Genomic DNA, 23,587 nt, shown 5'->3' on the forward strand with positions numbered 1-23,587 from the left:
AATCCATGACCCAGGAGCCTTGGGCAAAGAAGTGTCTCTGAAGGAGGAAGGAGGCCCTTCACATCACAGGGCTAGGAACTGGCTGCAGCTTTGCAGCCAGGGGAAGCAGGGCCAGGGGCTGTCCTGGAAAAGTCCCTGTCTCTCAGATACAGTGTCCCAGACTCTAGTGCTCCCTTCCAAAGTTCCATCCTCCTAGGCCAGGAGCCATACAGAAGCTCACTTGTTGTCTTGGTTACTTTTTTCTTGCTGCTGGGACAAAATACCTGATGCCCAAAATTAAGGAAGGAAAGGTTTATTTCGCTTACAGTTCGTGGAAGTTTTAATCCGTACTTGGCAGGATTATAAGGCAGAGTGGCACGTGGCAGAGGGCTGCATCTCAGGGCGGCAGCACAGCAAAGCTGCCACCACACACACACCACGGCGGAATCCGGGAGGAATGGCCTCAAGCAGCTTCTTCCTCTCCCTTACATATGCAAACTATCCACTCCCGGGCGGGTGCAGCTCTCACACCCATATTCAAACTCTAACAGCCTGCCCCATTTCTGCATGAGGCTTTGGGGGGGACACACAGACATAAACCATAACATTTGTTTCTTGCCCCACGTGTTGGAACTTACCTCAAACGCACATCCTGACGAACCTGGCTGAAGCTTCAGTGTCTGTTCTGACTTGTGGATTGCAAAATCCTTCCTGCTCCCAGGCCAGCGCTGTGATGCGACCCACTCAAACTGTTGACAGTGAGAAGAGACAGCCACTAATACAATGCCCATGAACTATTTCTTGCCAGCCCAATTTCCCTGGCACCTTCTGAGTGCTGGGTCATGGATTCTGGGTGCCAGTCCAGAGCTACCCTTCCAGGGAAAGGGTGGTCAGGAAGTACCAGGCCAATGTCACCTCTCCTCCACGTGCTATGCGCTGGCAAGGGTCGGGCAGCTGCATGGCGCATTGGCAACAATGGTTGCCACCTGGCCCTGCCTTGAGGGGTGGAGAAGAGAGGGTCTCCCCTAAGTGGGGTGGGCAGCAAGCTTGAGGCAGAGGATGACGGTGATGCAAAGTGTCCTTGCAGCAAAGATGGCAGAGGTTATTGTTTCTACTGAAGGAGATCGAGGAAGACTTCATAGGAGAGGTGGCATTTAAGCTGGGACCCCCCAGATAAGGAGGAATTCACCAGCAGGAATATCATTTGGGATCACACCATGGAAGGAGGTAGGTAGAGAGTGAGGAAGGAAGTCCCCAGAACAGCAGCGGTGTTAGTGGTAACAAAGTGCCAGCTGTGGATCATCTGACGTAAAGCTGACTATGACCCTGTGAGCAGCCCCATTTCCTAGCTGAGGGAACTGAGCACTGAAAGGCGAAGAGCGATCCAGAGTCACACAGGTCATAAGTGGCAGAGCTGGGACCCAGAATCAGCCTGTTCTTGTGTATAGGCCACTTTCTTTCTACACAATAAGCTAAACATAGCTGAGTGCTGGCTTGGAAGGCGTTGGGGTAAGCGCCTCTCAAATGGGTGCTGATTAAGCCCTCTCAGCAGCCTTTTGACACCTTTCACTCGCATTTGGCACACTGGAAGCAGAGGCTCAGAGGGGTCTCCAGCCTGCTCAGTTCCCCCTGGTGGGCATAGAGGTCAAGCCTCTGCCTGCCTGCGTGGCTCCCGAGCTCTCCCCATTGCATGCCACAGGCAGATCCTGTGTTTCGGGCTCTGTGGTCCTTCTGCACCCTGGCATGCTTGAGGAAAGCTCTTCTTGGCTCATGCCCAGGGGAACCAGGAAGGAGACCCAATGCCTCTAAGGCCCGCAGGAAAGAGGCTGCGTCACTTTCAGCCACTCTACGTGGCTGCCTCAGCTCCTGCGGCAATTAGGCCTTAGTGCACCAAGCCTGCCAAGGGGGCTTGACAAATGCTTGTACTTGGCCAAATTTATTAGCGAATTATATTGGTCACATTTTAAAAATAAGAAGTGAAATAAATAACAAGTGGCAGTATTCTGCTTCATAAAAATCATCCTGCCACTTGGATAGGTGGCTGGCACCTCGCTTCCTTGAACTGCCACATGTCCCTGCTCACTGCCACAAACGTTAACATCCCTCTGTACACAGATAAGCAGCTCTGACGCGAATCTACAGACGTGTGTAGAGTGACTCGTAGCATATGCTGGCCTCGTAAGATTACCCTGTGCTGCAAGATGGCAGCGAAAAAATGTTAAGCAAAGCATGAGTCTGTGTGTGCTTGTGCAGGGCCAGGCGAGCAAAGGAGGGAGAAAAAGGAAGAGGAAAAGGAGCAGAGAAAACAAGATAGATCCTCACATGAAGATATTCACCAGATGCAGGTTCTATACCAGACACACCATGGCTACAGGGCTCTGTGGCCAGCACTGTTGCTGGCCTGCAAGCTCCTGAGGAAAGAGAAGAGCCCCTTGTCACTCTTCGATTAATATTTTATCTTGTTCTAATTATAATGGTAATGCTACATAGGTGATGTCATGTCCTCCTTAGGGGCTTCCTTGGAGGCGCATGGTGCCCTTTTGTCTCTTGCTGGTCATACTAGTTGATCTAGTAGTTGGTTAATATGGTTATGTCGGTCAGCATCCCCCAGTGGAACCAATAGGCTATTGCTCTGTGTCTGTGTGTGCACATGCACATGGAATCTCTCTATATTCAACAAATAGTTGTGATCCTGTAACATACACATACATATTATTAGGAATCAGCTCAGGTGATTGTGGAGCTGCAGGTGTGAAAGCTGAAGAATGGGCCAGCAAGCTGGAGATAGGCTCAGGCCAAAGCAGATGCTGTAGCCATAAGGCAAAATTTTTTTTCTCTGAGAAACCTCGGCTTTTGCTCTGTCTCTTATCTGATTGGATAAGGCCCACCCAGGTTATGGAGAATAATTTGTTTTACTTAAAGTCTGTTAATGGTAGATGTCAACCACACCTGCAACCTGCCTTTACAGTGACACCAGGTGAGCATCTCATTGAATCCCTGGTCCCTGGAGCCCTGCCACACTGACACAAAGCGAGCAGTGCAGATGGTTTTCATTTTTTTCCATTGCCATTTGCACTTTATAATAGGAATTTTATAGGGAGATGCTTCAAGATTACTTAAATATTCCATGCCTATCACACCTCCTCCCCTCAAGTTAAGCATCTACTGCACAATCTTGCTGGAAGGAAGCAGTTTTTGCTGTGCCCATTCTATAAAGAGCTTTTCCTTGGAAAAGGGACTTGGGAACCTGGCCTCAGATCCCAGCTGTACCCCTCAGCTGGGAGTTATCCGAATCCGATGTTCCCTATCTAGGTCCTCCCTGCTCAGGGATAGTCCTTGCCCAACACTTTGGAGCGTTTGTTATTTGCTGCAGCATGGGGAGCTTCTCTTCTCACTCTTCTTTGCTCTGTGATCTTGGGCGAGTCCCTTTTCTGCCCTGAGCCTCATCAGGTCATCCGTAAAATAAGCTCAGTAACCTTGCTGGGTCAGCCTCCCAAGGGAGGATCAGGGACAACAAGCATGCAACATATATTCCAGCCTGTGATGTGCTCTTTACATGAAAAGCATCTGCACTACTCTAATAATCTACTGTACTGTAGGCAGTTGAGGGCAGAACTCGGAGGGTCAGGGAGGATGTGAACCCTAGAGAATAGCGAAGTCAGTATTTTCACATGTTCTTTCTTTCTTGGTTTCCAAATTGGAGGTTTTTACCCAGTGTCAGTGTGGGTTTGCTAGCGGGTAGTACAAAGTTGTAAATTTCAGCTCAACCAAAGTTGTAAGGAAGCAGTAACATAAATGAGAATTCCAAATGAAGCCAAATTATATTCATTGCTTTTATACCTGCTATTAAATATGGTGAGAAGGTGAAAATAGTGATTTCACCCTTTTGAACTGAAATTGGGGTTAGTTGGTGGCTCCTACCTGTGCTATATTAAGTTGTAGGATAAATCAGGTATAATTACAGAATTTAATTATAAGCTTCTTCTAACTGGCATGTGCATGTGTGTATCTGTATGTTGTAAAACCTTCAAGATAGTTAATTTTTTTAAAAATGTGTCTGCCACAAAAGCCCTGAATGGCTAAGCCACTAGCTCCAGGTGGCTCTTCGGGGGGGGGGGGGGTTCAAACCTTCCCAGGGCTCTTTGCCAAAGTGCTGGAACCCTGGGGCACTATATATATCTCCCCAAGCAGACAGTCATCACCCAAGTGATGGAGATGTCTCTTGCCTGTCTCTTGTCTCTTCCTCAGCCCCCTGTGAACCTGGCAAAGCCCTTTGTGCACGGTAAATCCCCCACCTGAGAACTGGCCCCATTCTTACCACTGAACCAAAGCCCAGGAATAAGTACATGCCCTTTGACCCAGCAACAATGTTTAATGGAAGTAAGCAGAACCTTATACAATGTATTTGCACAAAGATGCTCTTTAGCAGCATTGCATGTCATCAAGGGAGGACTAGAGCAACCTCCAGGTCCACCTGCAGGGGCTGGTTACATCCGTTAGCTACTCCACCTAGAGAAAGGGTGACCCTCCTTTAAAAATAGTGATGGCCAGTTGTGCATATGGATGTGAAAGATACTGATTTCATAGTCATACATATATACATACGTACATACACAGAGCATATTAAAAACCAGAATATATGGAGAAGTCACATCTTTAATAAAAAGTATATGAACACCCACACTTTATATAAAATATCAGAAGCACGGTCACATACTGAAAGTTTTTGTGAGTTTCTCTGAGTAGTGGGGACCCAGGAACTTTTTATTACATTATTATTTTGTGTACATTCAGTTGCTCATAGAAACATTTTATTCTTTTTCTTTTTTCTTCATGTTGCTGGGGATCCATCCAGGGCCAGGGGCATGGCAGACAGCTTCTCCACCACGGAGTCACACCCCCTGCAAAAATGTCAGGAGTGTCAACTAGACAAAATCTTTGCTTTTAAGATGCTTAAAATCTTGTTAGGAAAAGATAGAGAATAAATAATTGGATGAGTAATTCCAAATGCTAATAAATTCTGAGAAGGAAATAAAATAGTTTTGGGAGAACCGATGGAACAAGGGACAGTGAGATGACTTCAGCCAGGACATAAGGGAAAAGCACTCATGCAGGGAATCCTTAATGATACCTGAAAATTAAGGAAGGGACAGGTAGGTGGAATCTGGGATAGGTGTGTTTTACAAGGGAGGGTAGTTAATGTAAAGTCCCTGAGTTCTAGAAAAAAAAATTATGTACAGTAATGATGAATTATTTCTATAATCAGAAAAGCATCTATTTTACTCAAATATCCATTTGGTATATTCAAAACACCTCAGGTCTATGCCTGCAGACTCCTGTTCAGGAGGCCCAGTCTAAAAAAAAAAAGAGGAGCTGCACTAGCAAGACAGCCTTTGCATGCCCACCATGAAGGATTCTCCAGAGAAGACATCCCCCAGGAGGACAGCTCATGCTTTGCTTCACTTTCCCTGATCTTAAGCCATTTTTTTCTTTACATTTTGACATGTCTGAGAGCAGAAAGTATCTTACAATCGATGTGTACATTTACCATAGTATTTCGTTTTCTTTTCTCAAAAAGACTATCACTGAATCAGTGTTGCATCTTATAACTGCTGGCATCTTAGGCCTGAAGAAGTGCAGTACTGTGTGTGAGTGATGCTCAAAAGACTTGCCTTGCAAGGTGGAAAGGCCCGAGTGGAAAAGAGAGCTTCCTCCCAAGGGAGACTATTGGGGGCCCACAGAATGGACTGGTCTTGCAGAGCTCTGTGACCCTCAGTGCCCTAGCCATCAGCATGCTTACAGCCAGCCCTGGTCAGAAGGCAGGGAACAATGGAAGAAGGAGACAGACTGGTAAATGGCCAAGTACCGCCCTGCTAGCAAACCACTAGCATGAGAAGAAACCTGGGGGCCATGAGAGCCTGAGGTCATGGCCCCAGCCCTGCGTGGATGGGAGGAGAGTGCCCAAGAAAGCTTCCTGGAGGCAAGGCAGGAAGGCACTGGAAGCAGAGGAGCAGAGGCACAGCCAGTGTGCGGGGGAGCAGAAGGCTGTGCCATCAGACTGCAGGGCGGGTGGACACAGGGAGCATCTCCGTGGAGATTGTGCTGGGCTGGGGTGCGTGTCTTGGGACTGGGACACCTGGAGACACTTTGGCCAAGAAGAGACATGGCTTCACGGAAGCTTTAGAATCCCACGGTGCAACATGGTAGCCAGGAGCCATAGGCAGCTCTGTAAATTAATTAAATCACTTCTTTTTTAAAAAGTCTGTGAGAGCACCTGAAAAACATATTTAAAAACCCAGCTGCTCGGTCACACTAGTCACAGTGGGAGTGCTCAGCAGCCACACTGGTGCCCTGGCTATGTGGGCAGCACAGGTACAGAGCGTGGGGGGGGGGGGCAGAAGTTTGTTTTTAGACAGGCTAATGTAGCAGGGTCACCCAAGGAAGGGCCATTGGAGGAGCAAGCCGGTACAGGCGCTGGCAGTGACCAAACTCCGTGCCAAGTGCCTCACGCGTGTTAGCTCCTCACGCTCTCACAGCAGCCCCTGGGCAATTACAGGTCAGCACAGACACTGCCGGGGTTACTATTTGGCATTTTCCCAGCCTTTTTCTAGCTCGGAGCTGGCTTCTGCCAGAATCAGGGTTATGGTACTTATCTTTTGGAGAGGGGGAACCTGACAGTGCTAAAGCCTCAGCTTTGCCAATAAGTCTGCCATCTCACTAGCCCTTCCTGGGCAATAAGGAGTTCCCTGGGGGTACCCTAAATTTCATAATAAACACTGTCCAACCTCACCTAAAAGTATTTCTTCTGTTTATGTCTTCTCCTCAGGAAATGGAGACTAGATTATGCTATTGTACTAATACTAATAACAGCTGTGCTTATATGCAACATACTCTTCACCAGGTGCCATTCCAAGCACTTTACATACCAACTCATTTTACCCTCCTAGGAGCTTTCTGATGTAGCTACTGTTATCTTTTCCATTTTCCACAGAAGGAAACTGAGGCAGGAGAACGTTAAGTAACTTCCTTAGGGTTACAGTGTACCCACACCCGCAGGGAGGGTTGCTGGGTTTGAACTCACATGAGCTGGTTCTGGAGTCCAGTTCCCAGCCATGGTACCCTGCAGCCTCTCATTGTAAATCTTCGGGAACTAGAAGACAGCTGCTAAGAGTACTTTCCACCTGTTTCGGCTGGAGCCATAGGAGAATTTGGTTCTATTCCAGAAAACCTGAAAGTGATGCCCAGCCATAACACAAATGCCTCACATTTTGGGGGCAGTTTGTGTCATTTTTAGAGGACTTTTCTGCCAGGAATAGTTACGGTAATAGTCTTCCTACAGTTACACCATGTTTTCTGGTTTACAAAGCATCTTCATTTGCCTGTTCTCATTAAGCGCTCACACCAGCCCTGAGAGGAAAGTGAGGTGGGGAGCACAGTTTTGGCATAACACAAGGAGCCCAGAGAAGCAAAGGCACCTCTCCAGATGCAGCTACACCCCCAGTGCTGCTTCTCAGCCTCACAGCCTGGTCAGCGGCTTCCACAGTCAGGCCTAGGGAGACGCACTAAGACCATGACCTTGTGTGCTAACCCTGCAGAGTGCTAAGGTCAAGACATGGTCCAGTGATAGAAATTTCTCAGCATAGCTCAAGATTTCCACTTATATTTCTCAGACATTATGAAGAGACACTAAATCCACAGCAAAACTTCTTAATATCTGCCTCTTCTTTACCCCTCTGCTGCATTTCAGACATCAGTTCTGCTCTATCTCTTTTAAATAACTGATGACCAATTTTCCCTATATAGTTGAAAGTATTGGCAACACATGCATGTAGTCTAAAGGGCAGTACTAAGCCCTCAGGGCCCCACCAGCTCACCTCAGTAACAGCAAAGCATGGCACTGCCTTTGAACCCCCATGCATGCCCCAGCCCTCCCTGCATCTCAGGAACCAGCCCTCCTAAGTCACTCTTGCTTTTTTTTCAGAGTCTTAGACTGCTTGTCAGCCCTGTTCCAGAGAAGCAGTCTCCAGCTAGGGCTGTACTTGCAGTGTACAGCATTTGCAAAGCATGCACCAGGCTTTAGGCTTGATCCCCAGCACCGACGGGAAAATCAAAAACAAAAACAAAACCATTCCCTGTAGTTCACATGACGCCTGTGCTTCTGTTTTTGCTCCTTGCCTTACATCAGTCAGGATGGTCTGCTGTTACCTGATCTGGGGGCAGGGGGAGGGGATGAAGGGTAAGGGCCTAGAGGAAAGAGACAGGCCTCAAGCAGACTTCTTTTGCAGATGTGGAAGTTTAGGGACACCACAAAAGTTTAGGGACATTCAATACATCTTGTCAGGTCTTTCACATGTTGGAAGGAAGTGGGAGGAGCTGCCCTTTAAACTGAATCCTGGAGAAGTTCTGCCACGTGACACCTGGAGCAGTCCTTTCCCGTGAGCCCTCTCCGAGTTGGAGAGAGATGTGCCGGAACAAGGTTTCAAGTCATTTCCCCTGTAGATGTTCTCTGAGAATTGCCATATACCAAGCAGTGTCACAGGTACAGTGGATGAGGTGGTCGGAAGCGAGTCAAATTCCCTAACTTGGAGGAATCTGGTGCCTCGAGCAGGTCTCCCCTCACTCACCCTCATACACACAACTGACTCTTGCCCTCCCTTTGCCATTATAATAGATTCACATTAAAAGGATGGGGATAAAATTAGATGATCCTTAGACAAGTTGAGACAGATTCTGGCTGGTATTATCTGTAGGACAAACTACAAGCCTTGAAATGTGATCCACCAGGCCCAGGGAGGGTTTGGACCCTGGAGCCTTAGACGTGCACACCTGTACTTACCCGGATCTGCCACCAGATGTCAGTGATGTACAGGAGGGGGGTGGGGGGCTTTTGGGCCAAATTGTGGAAAGGGCAAAATAATAACTGTGTGCTATGCTCCTCTAAGCACGTTATTCTTGTTTTGTCATATGCACACACAGATCCTGTGATTTATGTATCTTTATCCCCATTTTACAGATGAGGCATCGGGTGCTCAGAGCAGAGAGGGATGTACATACAGTACGTGGCAGTCTTCACAATCCATTTGTGAGCCCTGTAAAGCAGGCTACAGATGACCCTGGTAAAAGGCATTGTTCAACTAGACAGCCCTCTGCTGCTGGGAACTGCTGCAAACAGTGTCTCCTCATTTTAGGGATAGTTGATTGCTGCACAAATTCCTGAGAACCAGAAAGCTCCCTACTCATTAAAATCCTCCTGGGTGCTAAAGAGGAGTGCAGTGCAGGCGATCATCAGGAGGGTAGAAGGTGCAGGCTGACAAGAGCGAAGCAGTGGCAGGAGAGTTGTCATCTGTGTTGTCTGGCAGGTGTGTTGGAAATAACAATGGCTATTGCCAACATGGGCTTGAGGTGAGGATTAGGAAAAGGTCTCTGGAGACCCGGTTGACAGCGCATATAGATGCAAGGGCGTCAGCACTGAGTCCAGGTCCTTCCTCAGCAATCCCTGAGAAGCTCTGCTGAAAATTAAAGGGAAAATTGAAGGATGATTCAATTGCAAATTCATAGGGGGAAATCTGCATGCAGTAGTTCCAATAATCATTCCAATCAATAAATGCAGCAATGATATCATTTACCTGGTTTAAGGGGAGAAGGCAACTCTGGGAGGAGAAATGGCAAAAGCAGAGAAGATGCCAAGTCTCTGGCCTCAGTGACCTTAGATTCACACACTGAGCATGTGACAGGATGCTCCACCGAAGACTACAGGCAGGCCTTGCAAAGAGAGGGACAGAGGCACTGCCCTAGACCCCAAGGATTCCTCACCTGCAGCTCTTCCAGGAGACAAGCAAGCCACAGACCCTGGGGCTGAGACATGGGGCTATTCAGAGAGGAGGAGGAAGGCACAGAGGCCCTGATGGCAAGATCAGAGTATTTCTTAAATGTTTCAGACACTTGTTAGTTACTAGGAGACAGGTCGGGAAGTCTGAATCCCAACCAGGGCTAGCACTTACCCAGCAAGCAGAGCTGGGCTCGAATGCGGATGTTAGTCTACAAGCCTAGTGTTCTCCCTGATTCTCTTCCTTATGGGAGTGAGTAAGCTCCTCAGGAGCAAGTCTGATGGCCTCCCAGCCAGCTTACCTGGAGCGTGAGTCCCCCCTCAGGGAACGCTGGGGGAAGGAGCTAAGGCCTCTGCTTCCTACCTGCAGGTTCTCTGACTCATGCTGAGTGGAGGCCAGCGCAGGGGCAGGTGCCTTGCTGGAAGCAAATTCCCGGGGAGTGATGGGCAGGGCTGGGGGAGGAGGCTGCCAGGAACCCGGGCCTGGGAGAAGGGTCTCGGGGGCAGAGCCAGGTGTCTGGCTCGGAGGAGAAGGAAGCAGGGAGATAAGCAGGGCTGAGAGTGATGTGGTCCAAGTGTCTGTGAAAGATGATTCTCACCAAGCTGGGGGGTTGGGAGGAGGAGACACCAAGCAAGAAGTCGTGGAGGCTGTTAAAGGGAGCAGACACAGGGGCCTGGGCAGGCAGGGCCAGGACAGCGCATGATCCTGGGGACAGCCCATCCCGTGAGTTGTGAATACTGTGTGTACCTCTCTGACTCTGCCTAGTTCTTTGCAGCCTTCATGCGTTGTGGGATAAACAGTTCCCTTTCCCTCTTTGGGTTCAATCTTTCTATTTGATCTGGGGCTGCTGTCTTTGTTTTACTAAATTATCTGATATTTATAGGTTTCATTTGCCTGTGGTCAGTCTGTTGATTCCCATTTCCAACTTGCATGGAGTTAATTTACCAAGGCTTCTTACCTGTGTCACAACCTGATTTTAAGAGATAAACCAAATGTGAACGCAGACTAAAAAGGGAGTCGGGGGAGGAGAGATGTCATCCCTTGCACCCCCAAGGTGCCAAATTCTGTGGAGACAGATTTGTATGGTTACTGTTTTATGTGGTTCTGGAAATGACACCAGGCATGTTGATCTGTCTATTTCCCAACTTACGTCTTCTGTTTATTTTGGGAGAAATTTCCTGTCAGGGAGGAGGAATTCCTTTGGCATATTTTGAAGAGGGCAAAAGCACAACCTGACTTTTGTGCAGGGAGAGTGTTGGAAATTTCAGCTTCCAAACTTCTGCACTGGAGGAAGTAAGCTGAACTCTGAGACTCAGTCTCATCTCTTGGTCCAGAGGGGGAGTAGATGCTATCTTGGAAAGTCAGTGTGGTGATGCATGTCAGAGTGAGCAATGTGGTGAGAACTTGTCTCAAAACCAAATGGGTGCAGAGGCCCTGGGTTCAATCCCCAGTACCACAAAAAAAAAAAAAAAAAAAGTACAGGGGCAACTTTGGGTTTCTTCCTGACCCTCCAAGATTATAGGTTTCAGTAGTGAAGAAGAACCCCCTTTGTCAGCCATATATACCCAAAGAAAGGAAAACAGGCCCAGGAAAGAAAAGTGTAACCAACGAGCCCCTTCTGCATGGTTGGAGGAGGCGGCTGGGGAGAGGGAGTGAGTTCCTGGACTCACACACCAGCTGCACCCTCGCCTGCCCTTTACAAGTCAGCCCGCCCTGTTTCCTGGTCCAGGAAATGGGGATCAGAGCAGAGGTTGTTGTGAAGCCCACGTGGAATGATGAATACAATAACCACTCTTACTTTGCATTATCTAAATAAATATTAGTGATTGCTATTGTTAGATTTGTCACCGAAATCTTATTAATGATACCCAAATTAATTGCGTGTGTGTGTGCACGTACACCCACACAAGAACTGATCTTCCAAGAAAAGGGATTTAAATGTATGAAAAAGGAGCAGATTGTTCCCTTAGAGACTGGAACATCCTGGGAAAATTTCTATAAGTTGCTGAGATTGTCTCCTCATTGCCAGAATATTCCAAGGAACAGAAGAAAAGGCAGCCAGTGGCCCAGCTGTCGGCTTTTACTGGGTCCACATGTTTGGCAGGGTTTTTCCTCTGGCAATCCAGCCTCGGGGTGGCGGGAACAGCCCAAGAAATGGCTGCCCTGGGTGCCTTCCAGACAGCTGCTTTACTAGGGGAGGTCTGAGGCACACCAGGGATGAGAGAATTGGGGCCTTCTTGGGTTGAGTGGGCTATGTGGGGGGGCTCCCTAAGGACCCGAGCTTGTGGGGTTGGCGGTCCATGCTGATGACCTCCATCTGCAAATCTTCCCCCCTACCAGTGACACCAGCGATTTCCCCAATGCTTTGTCAATATCTCATCACCTCCTTGTTAAGCCAACAGGAATTTATCCAGTCTATGTCAACCATTGCTGGGCACCAAGGGAGGCTGGGCTGGGCCATCGTGTCAGCAAACAGTTGTCAGTGGCTTACGGTGAAACAACAAGGTGCTAGGAGCTTCCCGAAGGTGAACCTCACCACAGCTACTCCCTGGGGTAGACAGTCAGTATGCCCAACTGGAAGAGCAGGAAACAGAGACCCAGAAAAATTAATTTACTTATGGAAAGTCACTTAAGTCGTAGAAAGAAGCAAGAGTCATCAGGGATGAGAGGTGAAAAGAGTGGGGAGAGCTCATTGTCTGCCATGTGATGGGGCAAGGGGACAAGAGTTTCCGCCTTGCTCAGTGAACACACAGCTGTGGAACCCAGGCTCTGACTCTGGAGTCCATACCTGCAGCCTCTACCGTGTGCGTTGTTACCCCAAGGTGAGTACCATTTTGGCACAGAAGTAAGAAGAGTTGACAATCGTATGGCACAAAATAGACTGGTGTTGACTTAGCCCTGGCTGGCCTGTTATTGGAGGCTAAGAGGCTGCAATGAGGGTGTAGAGGAGTTAGAGGCAAATGCAGCCAGGCTGAGCCCTTGCTGTGCTGTTTATTATTTGCAGGTTATTAACCCCTCTGAGCTTCTGCAAATCAGGTGAAAATCTTTTTCCAGGTTACTAAGAGAAATTGCGATAACTGAATGACTGGTACTCACTGGCAAGTGTCTGTAAAAGACAAATACTACTACATTTGCTAGTAACTGAAAAAGGTATGGCTTCAGTGAGCCCTGGGGAGTTTGCTTCCATCTCAGGAGGAAAATCAGTTTAGCCACCTTGAGGGACTCAAGCTGGGAGAGGCCTCAAGAGGTCCCTGGCTGTCCTGGCCCAGGGGCTGCTCTTGCTGTATAAACTTCCCGGAGCTGCATGCTGACGTCTCCTCTCGTTGCTCACGCGAGATCACGGAAGAGCTTGGGCAGATGTCAAGGACTATATACTTGCTGTTGATGGCACAGGTTGCTCTGCCATTGTGGGTTAAGAGCAACTTGCTGCACGGGAGGCACTGCACTAGGTGACAGAGTGCAGAAAGCAGAGGTATGAGTGTCAGGCTTGGGTGTGAATTCTGCCTTGCTGTGTACCACCTAGGCATGTCACATGACCTTGCTGAGCTTTCATTTCCTCATGTAAAAATGGGAGTCCTGCCTCCCTTGATGGGCCTCCATGAGTACAGAAGTCTGTCTCTGGTCTCCTGACTGTAGCCTGGACCCCATGTCCAACTGCTGCCTGGCCTAGGCTCTTCATCCCACTTCTGCGTTCCCTGTCAGCCTGGACCCCAAATGTCCAGGCTGCTTCTCAAGCTTGGACATGGACCTATTTCCTGCCAGACACTGCTAATTCTAAGCCTTCTCACAGTGCAGATGGAATGGATCTGGCCTTGCTCCAGGCCTGGCCTCAGATCCTTTGACCCATCCCTGGACGAATGCACGGTTTGAGATTGGTATAGGCACTGATGCGGGACAGCCTGGAGCCACTGGCAGCCTCATAAATCAGGCCTTGGCTTTGAAGCTCCTGCATGCTCCCTGGGAGAGCTGAGGAGCCCCTGTCTTCTTCCAGCAGGGGTTCCTCCCCCAGTCTGGAGTCCAAGGAGTGATTGGGCCTGATTTACAGAGGTCTCTGCTAGCAGCAACACAGCCTGAGAGGGGAGGTCCTGGAAATAATGAGTTTGCCCTGTGACCTGCCTCTCAGGCAGTGGGGATAGAGCTGCTCTAAAAGCAGGGCCACCTTGCTCTGAGCCTACGTGGTTACCATCTCCCATCCCTGACCCATACTAGAATTTGGTTCTCCTTGCTGAAAAGATTCATCTGTTCCTTTCAGAAAGGAGGAAAGTCTAGCAACCTGCTAAGGAGGCCTGATAGATGGATCTAGGTTCATATGTGAGTCTCATCGATTCCTAGGCTTTACTGTCTTCATTGGACATGTAGAATGAATAGATCGTGCTAGAATATAGCTGGATGAAGGATAAATGAATGAACAGAAGTTAACCACAGTGACTAGCATATTGTAGGGACTTGGGGACTGTTCTGTCTCTCCTCTCTCCTTCATCAATTCAAGCATCCAGGCCCCATGATTAGGTCATTGTGCAGCCCTGTCAGGCAGGGATCCATGAATTATTTTCTGACTGTCCCAAGCCATTAGAGCAGCACTGTCCTATGCAATTCTGCTTTTATGGAAATACACTATGCCTGCGCTGTCTACTACACTAGCCCCTGTCCACATGTGGCCGTTGTACCCTTGAAAGGTATCTAGTAAAGAGAATTGCTTAATTTTTAATTAAAAATGGATATTTGACAAGCTATGTGCAGCTGATCACTACCATGGTAGACAACACGGGAGACCACAAAGAAGACTTAAAGACTTGGCCTTGCATCGGCTCAGGAATACGGCCTCGGACGGGTCCCTTCAGCCCTTTGCTCTTTCAGTTCTTCCTCTATAACACAAAAGTTCTTTGTAGAAGAATGAGGCAGACAGTATTCCTCACCCAGAACTTACCCACAGTACCTGTGGGCTCATCATGATTTCATGCTTCTTGAGCTGATATGAGGCCTGGCTTTGGGGCAAGTGTCTGGATGTACACAGGAAACCAGCACCCATAATACTGGAGTGCAGTTCCAACCCCTCCCCAGTGTTCTCTGACCTCTAAGCCATCCCTGCTCCATCTTGTACCTCCGTCTTCATTGTTCTTGCAGTTTCCAGAGCTTCCTTTGCCCTAAGGGCTTTCTGCACAGGGCTGTAAGTAACTGTTTTCAGAATCAACATCTCTCCACACTTTTCTGTCCTGGTGGCTTGACCCTTGGAGTTTATCATGAGGCAGCGTCCGCTTAGAGGTTGCCGCTGCCACCCAGGGAGATGGTGTCTCAGGTAGGGAAGGTGCCACAGGATCAGGGGAAGGGAAGAGAGACAGTGGGTCTACTTCAGCATCCCCTAAGCGGGCTTCTAGACCTCATGCCTGTCACTGCATACTCCCAGAGTGGCCGCCAGAGCTCACGTTTATGGCAAGACTAAGAAGGAAATAAGTGGCATCAGCTATAGTCCTCTAAAGTTCCTTCCGCTTTGTTCTTTCGTTTGTTCTCATTAGGTTTCTTGGTACAGTTTAGATGTACATAATGGTCACATTCATCATCGGGAACTGGTACCTGTACATGGTATACGTTGGTTCTTCTTTATTCCTCATCTCCCTCCCCTCCCTTCAACCCCTCTTGCCCTCCTTATTTACAAAGCTTTGTTTCCGTTTTATTCTTCCTTTCTCATTTTCTCATTTTTTCTTTTCTATTCCTTCCTTTCTCCTTTCCTTTTTTCTAGTCCTTCCTCTCCCCCCAGTTCCCCTTTCCTTTTGAACATTTTCTTCCTGTTTCACCATATCTGTTACAGATTTTCATTCTTATTTACACTTTCAGTTTCTCACACCAGAGAGACAATGCAAGATTTACACACGTGCACCCGATTTATTTTACGTAAGAGTATGGTCTCAAGGTCCGTCCATTTAGCTATAAATGTTAAATAAAGTTCCTTCTCTCAGTGAAGTTTTTCATCTTATTGGCCAGAGCTGGGTCACATGATTGCTAATCGCTGTGAGGAAGGCTGAGAGATTGAGTACCTGGTGGAAATGGGCTTTTCTTGACTGCCTTAGCCAAATCATGATTCATTTTCTGAGGCTGAGCTTGTTGCTTTCCTAAACAAAACTAGACTTACATTAGCCTGGAAAATGGGGTAAAGAATGGCTGTCTGGTTAACCACCAACAGTACCTGCCTCCTTAACCATTGCACAATTAGTGTAGCACATTATAATTTACCAAATATTTTGGTTTCTGATTCTGTTTGAGCCTCCCAAGTTTGTGAGACAGCTCAGGAAATGTAACCTTCATATGGTAGATAAGGAAAATGAAGCTCTAAGAGGTCAAAAAACCTACTCCAGGAAACAGTGGAGCCAGAGTTACCACCCAGTTCTCCAGGCTCTCAAGCCACCTCCTATGAGCTGGGAGAAAGACTTCAAGTGAGGGTACTGACCAGAAGTCATTCAGCTTTATATCCCAAATATCAACCTCAATGACCTGGCACAAAGTAGCTGCTCAGTAAATGTTTGATGGCTCTATTAATTAATGCATGACCTCATTCATTTATTAACTTGACCCTTGGAGGGTGGGGCAGGAGTGAAGGGTGTTGGCCACATATATTTCCTTCAAAATACGGAGTTGGGTCTATGCATATGATTCAACATTCTCTGAACTCAGCCCAGAAACCAGGGATATTCCCTCAGGGGAAAACATAAAGGTCTGCTGGGAAAGAGAAATGAAGCAGAGAAGCCAGTGACTATTTACTCAGCTCCATCAGCCTCGAAGATGGCTCATCTCAGTAAGCATCCCGCTCTTTGGTGCAAACCTTTGTCTCAAATACGTGCAATTTTGCACTCATTAGAGAGATGTGGGAGGCAGGGCCAGGGGTTCCATGGCAGTCTCTCACCCCATCTGCAGCCCCATAGCCTGGCAGCACAGGGCTCAGGGTAGAATTTGAAAGGACGAAGGTAAAGAAAAATGGGGCATCCCTTTGCCCGCTCCAGGGCCCACCATCTTTTGAACCAGACAGACTCCCACCTAAACAACAGACCACTTGCAGGGCCCTAGGCTTCCTGAGAGATACAAGAGCTCTAGGCGGGGGCAGTGATGAGAAGGTAAGGCCACGGAGCACGTGTCAGGCGAAAAGGAAGACGGGATCTGAGGAAACTCTAGGACGACTTGAGCCTGCCTTGCACAGAGAGAAGGAATTAGCTGGCAGCCATGCAGGAAACGTTTTCTAGGTTGAGGGCAGCATGTGTGCAAAGACTGGGTGGCAGGAGAGGACAGATGAGCAGGCAGAGTGGCACTGAGTGCAGTATATTTTTTTTTTTTTTTTTTTCGGTTTTTCTCCGGTACCGGGAACCGAACTCACGACCTTGCGCTTGCCAGGCAGGCGCTTTTGCCGCTGAGCTAAATCCCCAGCCCCCGAGTGCAGTATATTTGAAAAAATAGTATGGAGATGAGACAGGACATGTAACAGCAGGCATTGGGATTGAAGGGCTATGGCGGCATCCCACAACTCTAGGCTTATCAGACCTTGCTGTGGTAGAAGTCACCTGGCAGTCTATTTGCAGATTACCAGTAGATGGGTCTGAGGGGAAGCCTGAAATTCTGTATTTCCAGCAAGGTCCCAAGAAGGCTGCTGCCACCAGGTGACCATGAGGACCAAAGCCTGAGGCAGTAGGGAGTCACTGAATGTTGTAGCATTCAGTGATGGTAGTCTCATTTGCTTTCTAGAGTAATTATCTAGGGCTGGGGATTTAGCTCAGCGGCAAAGTGCCTGCCTGGCAAGCGCAAGGTCATGAGTTCGGTTCCCGGTACCGGAGAAAAACAAAAAAAACAAACAAACAAATAGAGTAATTATCTAGAGGCCATGAAGCTTCTGCAGGGTGGAAGTATGAAGGCAGGAGAAAATATTTATTTTGTCTATATCTCCAAAACTTAGAATGGGTCTAGTTCAGAGAAGATAATTAATGATAGATGCATAGGGAAGAAATAAGCCAATTATGATAGACTTCTTAAATGAGAAAAAGGAAGAATAGATGAGTCAAGTTGTACCACACTGATAACCCAGTCTTATATCAATCACTCCTTTCTAGCCAGTCAGAATCGAGAATCTATATTAAAGCGTGGTTTTGATTTTTTTATGCCAAACATCTGACTGCTTTAACAGGATCCTAAATGTGAATCATAAAAAACCTTTAAGTGCCCAGGTTGGCCCAGCGGTGGAGGCTGTGGAGCCTGCAATCCTGCTATCTCCCCTTTGTCCCCACTACCAGATTCTCACTGCATCCTCCAGGCTTTCACAAGCCTCAGTTGCCCCAAGAAGCCAGCATAATTCCATCCCTGTCCCTAGGGTGAGTGGGCAGCCGGTCTGTGAGAATCATGGGTGGCAATTCTCTGTTTCTGGCTCCATTTGCACAATTACAGAGTGCAGTCCTATAGGGTAGGGTCATGAAAGACTCCTCTTGGCAACGTCATGACCAACATAGAAGCCTGAGTCAAAAGAGGCCCTGAGGAAAGAGCGATGGGCAGAAGTAGATGGTAACACCCACCAGCGAGAGGATTTCCCTGGTGAGGTCACAAGGTGAAAGAGCAAGGGTGAAAGAGCAAGTCCCAAGGAAAGGATTCCAGTTCCCAGCGCGTCAAAACCATCACCCCTTCCCTCCTGAGCAGCACAGATGATGTGGACAACAGCGGCATGCAGGGAAAGCAGCTGAGATTTTAGAGTATAACAGTTTGGAATTCAAATCTCAGTTCATGTATGTATTGACAGTGCAATTTTGGATGTATACTTAACTTCTCTAGACTTAGGCCTCCCATTAACATAAAAAGTATAACAAGCCCTCCTTTCAGAGAGATGCACTGCTGAATGAGTGAGTTACTGGCTGCAAGCAGTTTTCCAAACCCTGCAACCTGCGCCAGACACTGCGGCTGCCGGCTCACCCTCTGCCATGCTTCTGTACCCGTGTGTGCCAGTGCATCTACGCAGGAAGCATCAGTCACATGGACAAGCCTCTGTGCCCCTAGGTGATACTCCTCACCAGTTAGAGGTTTGGCATTTATTCTCAACTGCTTGTTGTTATATTTTTCAAATAGCCAAGTATTTACATATCATCAGCTTGATTGCTTCTGAGGGCTTGTGGCCTCACCAGGGAAATCCTCTCGCTGGTGGGTGTAACCAGTGGCAGTGGTCGCTCAGTGGGAAGGACACTGGACCTATGAACACTAGGATCAAATTCTAGCTCTGCTCCTTGCCAGCTGAGTGACCTTGGACAGATTGCCTCATCTGCCAGAGGCTTAATTTCCTCAATGAAAATAACACATGCTTTCCTGGTCTGAAAGCCACATTCCCATGCCTGTGTGACTCTCTCACTCGCTCTGAATGGGGCTGATCATTGTCATCTGCATGTTGCAGAACAAAAAAATGACTCTATGTGGGGCTTTGACTTCTAGTTCCCTTAAAAAGCAGAGTAATATAGGGCAAATTCTTGCCTACCTGATACTCAGATTAAATAACACCACACAAAGGCAAGAACACAACACCAGGCACTATAGACTAGCTAGTAAATGGGAGCCCAGTTTGAGTTTTGTAATTTATTTTGTATTTTTATCAGTACATGTTCGCAGTGCATCAGCCCTGCATTCACTGTGGAGGCTCAGCACACGGACATCACACACTGATTCTCTCTTTCTGCCCTTCCCCTCCCAACCTCCCCCTTCCCTCCGTCTCCAGTCCCCCTCCCATTTGCAGAATATCTTTTCCCCTGTTTCCCATTATCCTGGTGCTGTTGATTTTGGGCAGTCACTCTTTGTGCTGCATCCTACCGTCATTTGCCAAGGATCACAAAGCTAGGTTTCAAGTCAGCCCTCCCGAGCCCAATTCCACACTCCTGCCGGCTGCTTCCGCCTCTGCTCTGCCGCTGTGAGGATGTGACACCCACCTCTCAGGACAGCGGAGTTAGCTGAGGCAGCATGATTGGCAGTGCTGTGCAGACAGCAGCGTTGCCAGGTCCGGGTCAGGCCCCAGCATTGTGTTTTCCTAGGGAGGCCTGGGTTTCTCCTGCCGGTGGGGTATATCCAGTTGCTTTGCTCAGACTGTGAATGTGAAACCTGGACTTTTCCTACATCCTGTTGAAAATCACTTTCCAGAACCTTCCCAGTTCCTTCTTTGCTCCAGAATCTGACCTCAACACCCTTAAGCACTCATGGGATGAGAAGAGAAGGATAGCTAGAGCCTCTTTCTTTCCCCACCTGGCTGCAGGGTCACATCTCAGGACAGTTGAGGCAAGGTGGGATGCTGTCCAGCCATCTGGCCTGTATGTGGGGCCTGGCTCACTCGGGGGCTAAGCTTGTTTTGTGATGCTCTCTTGGAGAGAGCACAGAGCCTAAGCCAATTAAAACTCTCTCTTTGAAGGTGGTTCAGGTTTCCTGGGGGGGACAGGCCTGCACAGTGACCTGAAGTAATTGCTTCAGGCGTTGCTCCCCTCTCCTCCCTGCTGGCCAGAGCTGGAGGCTGACTGGGGCTTTGTCTGGGACGGTTCCATCACATTCTCTCTCTCCAGGTGCGCAGAGAGGGGACTGTGTGAGTCCACAGGAGAGGCACGACGGCGGGGGCATGAATAACCACCCATCCTACATACGAGGAAGGCGAAGCCAGGATAGCTTGCCCATGGCACATGCCTAGAAAGTTCAAGGCCAAGATCCACACTGGAACCTGCCTGCTCCCAACCAGAGCCCTTTCTATCTTTTTAGGACAAGAACCAAATCCCATCACAGACTGGGCATATAGTAATTTCTTAGTAATATTTGTTCAGTGACTAAGTGAATGAATGGAATAAATTGTGCTAAATAGAGACATTCGTGTCTCAGTGCAATGGTGTGAGTGGGGCAGAGAAATTCAGATCCACATGTGATCCATAGTGAAATATTTTATAATAATGATAAGAAGAAATATCCAAGTCCTCATATGCACATATGAACTCACTCCAATCCCATTACCAGTGGTGCCATCGGGGAGGCAGAATTAGTGTATCCCCTTTGAAAAGGAGGTGTGGAGAGGCGAACTATGAATTTCTGTCTTGTGCAGGCCAGGCTGGACCTTGTGTACCCAAACCCCTCTGGTTCCAGCCTGGAGGGAGACAGCAGCCAGAGTCCACTCCCCTCCTAGGGAGCTGCCTCTAAGACTGACACAGTTAACTGAGGTTAATAACACCAAAAAAGCAGAACTGATGGAGTGACAGGCAGAGTTTCTTAATGAAAACAAACTTAGGGCCATAATCAAGAGAACAAAGTGAGGTCTGGCCCCAGGAAGGCAGGCTTCAGTGACCCAGGTGTAACACTAGCCAGCAGTGGGGCAAGGGCCGGAGCTTCCCATGGAGAGGAGAGGCTCTGGGCCCTCCCGAGGTACAGAGGCACCACGGCCACCAAGGAAGCTCTGCCTCCGAGCCTGGGCTGCCTGGACAGTGTGGAGAGGCGGAGCTTGCCCTCTGTGTCTGGTGGCTGCTGGGGAGGTAAACAGAGTCTGCTCAGATAGAGCTCAGGGTCATTCTGAAGGTCATTTTAGTGCAGTGAACAGTGGGTAAGGACCTAAAAAAGGAAGAGGGCACCTGAAACCAGAGAATGCAGAGTTTAGAGCTCACATCTGCAAGTCACTCCTCCGTGGGGTGCTTGCTAAGGAGCATGTGACCTGGCCCAGGGCTGAGGGCAGAGCTTTTAAGTGTTCCTGTGCTTGCTGGGTGGTTTCTTGCCCAACCTGGGCACTCCATTTGGGTTGGGGCTGGATGGTACAAGTTCATGCAGGACATGTGCTAACAGGCATCTCTGATCCCTAGCAGTAGTGCTCACACTGCGGCAGGCTTCTGCTCCAGCTGGGAGCTTGTTTTGATCAGAATCCTCTTAGCATGGGGATTGGCATTCCTTAAACATGTGGAATTCATCCAACAACATTCCCTCCTAACTGTGGGGGTAGTTATTCATTTCCTTGTCTGTCTCACCCTCAGGATGCATGGAAAATTTAAGGGCAGACCTTTGCACTCCCAGTCAAGAGAACCCGGCTTCAGCAGAGTCCTGGCTCCAGCCTCTTGCTGGCTGTGAGACTTAGAAACACAGCGTTTCGCCTCACTTACCTTCAGTCCTGTGTCTGACAGAGGATCACAGCATAGATTCTGTCATTGGTTCCTTTATTCAGTTAGTCATAATCTATGAATTTCCTACTGTTTGCAGGGCTGGAAGCTCGGGATTCCGTGCTGAACAAAACAGACACAGTGTCTACTTTTATAGAGCTTGAAGCATACTAAGTAATTACTTAAATGTAAATATAATACAAATATAATTTTAATAAGCTCCCCAAAAGAGAGGTATCAGATGGTAGATTACATCATATGAAAATGTGGAAGAAATTTGTAAGTTCTGAGGTACTTTTTAAACATTAGGCATTATCCTTATTATCCATAGAGCATTTCCTCTTATTTTTTTTAAATCACTTTAATCATTTGGGCCTCAATTTCTGGATCTGAATATGGAAATTATAAAAATACCTGTGCCAGCTAGCCTTTGTTAGATAACATATCACTCCAAAATATAGTGGCTTAACAACTGATTGGAAGACAACAATATGCAACATAACAACCACTGTTGAACTCCTATCATCTTGTGCTGAAACTCTGTATCGTTTATAAGTTTTTTGTTTTTATGTTTCACTCTCTTTAATGGCTTGATTAATCCTGCATTCTTACCTCTGGTAATCTGACCAATTTCAATGAAGATAAAAATATTTAATATAGCAACCACTGTTAATCCCTATTATTTTGTTCTGAAACCCTGTATCACTTATTGTTCTTGCTTTGTTTGGTTTATGGCTCTGTTGTTGGCATTTTGCTATTGTTTTTTTTTTTAATTCTCTTTGAAAAAAAAAAATATATATATATATAGTGGCTTAAAGTGAGCATCTGTTGCTTCCTGTCTAGAAGGACTGGAATTTTGGGCTGGGCAGAGCAAGATGGTTCAGCTGGTTTTCTCTGGATTCACTCATGCGGCTACAATCTTCAGTAGTTCATTGGCTCAGCCCCATGTCTCTAGCAACAAGTGTGCCCACCTTGGCTCTTGAATGGTGGCTGTTTTGCAAAACCAGTGAGAGAAGGCAAGCCCAAACACTCCAGGCTTTTTCACGCCTCTGATTTGAGTTGGTTAGTGTCATTTTGGCCCATTAGCCGATGCAAGACGCATAACCAATGCCAGAGTCAGTGTTGTGGCAACTACACAGGTTTTGGACAGTAGGATGTATGATTCCTGGAGAGTCATTCCTACAGCCATCTTCCAGCACACTTAACTTCCAGGGTTGTCCTGAAGATTTAATAAAAAAATATGTGATGCCATGCTTGTGGTGTTTGTGTCCACACCAGTGTCTGCACATAGTAGGTGCTAAATAATTGGCAAGAAAATGTAAATCTGAGCAGCCTACTGCCACCTTATTAGGAGCGAAAGACATTACACAGAAGCCAACAGCAAGTGACTGACCAAAATAACGTGCAAGGCGTGGCACTGTGGCTAGAAATCACAGGATACCCAAAGCCCATGATAATGAGACTACATTAGGTTGTTCAGTTTTCGTTGTGGTGCTTTAGAGAATGACTCACCAAAAGGAACTTGTTCAGAGGAACCTGGCCAGGATGAAGGCAAAATTGGTAAGACCTGAATCTGAGGAAGGCATGGGGCTATTTATCCTGGTTAATGATGTAGCATTTATACCTGTTCTTCACTGAGTCCATATTCTGCGGTAAGCATAGTGCAAA

The 23,587-nt window shown here is 47.7% G+C and overlaps 1 protein-coding gene across 8 annotated transcripts in view; it reads left to right on the plus strand.

Moving 5' to 3' along the window:
* The window catches only part of Tenm4 (teneurin transmembrane protein 4), a 715,396-nt gene that overhangs the window by 300,351 nt on the left and 391,458 nt on the right, over nt 1-23,587 (plus strand). For 3 of the 8 annotated variants that reach the window (XM_013511954.1, XM_013511958.1, XM_013511961.1), the window contains exon 1: nt 10,512-10,529. The exons of 4 other annotated variants lie outside the window; for them this stretch is intronic. The gene's annotated coding sequence lies outside the window, so the exon portion shown is untranslated. Of the gene's footprint in view, nt 1-10,511; nt 10,530-18,825; nt 18,848-23,587 lie in introns of those variants that run through there. One more of the 8 variants, XM_013511960.1, reaches the window with a different exon arrangement.

This window comes from Chinchilla lanigera, unplaced genomic scaffold (genome assembly GCF_000276665.1).
Source record: "Chinchilla lanigera isolate Chin_1 unplaced genomic scaffold, ChiLan1.0 scaffold00013, whole genome shotgun sequence".
In the NCBI taxonomy this organism is placed as follows: Eukaryota; Metazoa; Chordata; class Mammalia; order Rodentia; family Chinchillidae; genus Chinchilla; species Chinchilla lanigera.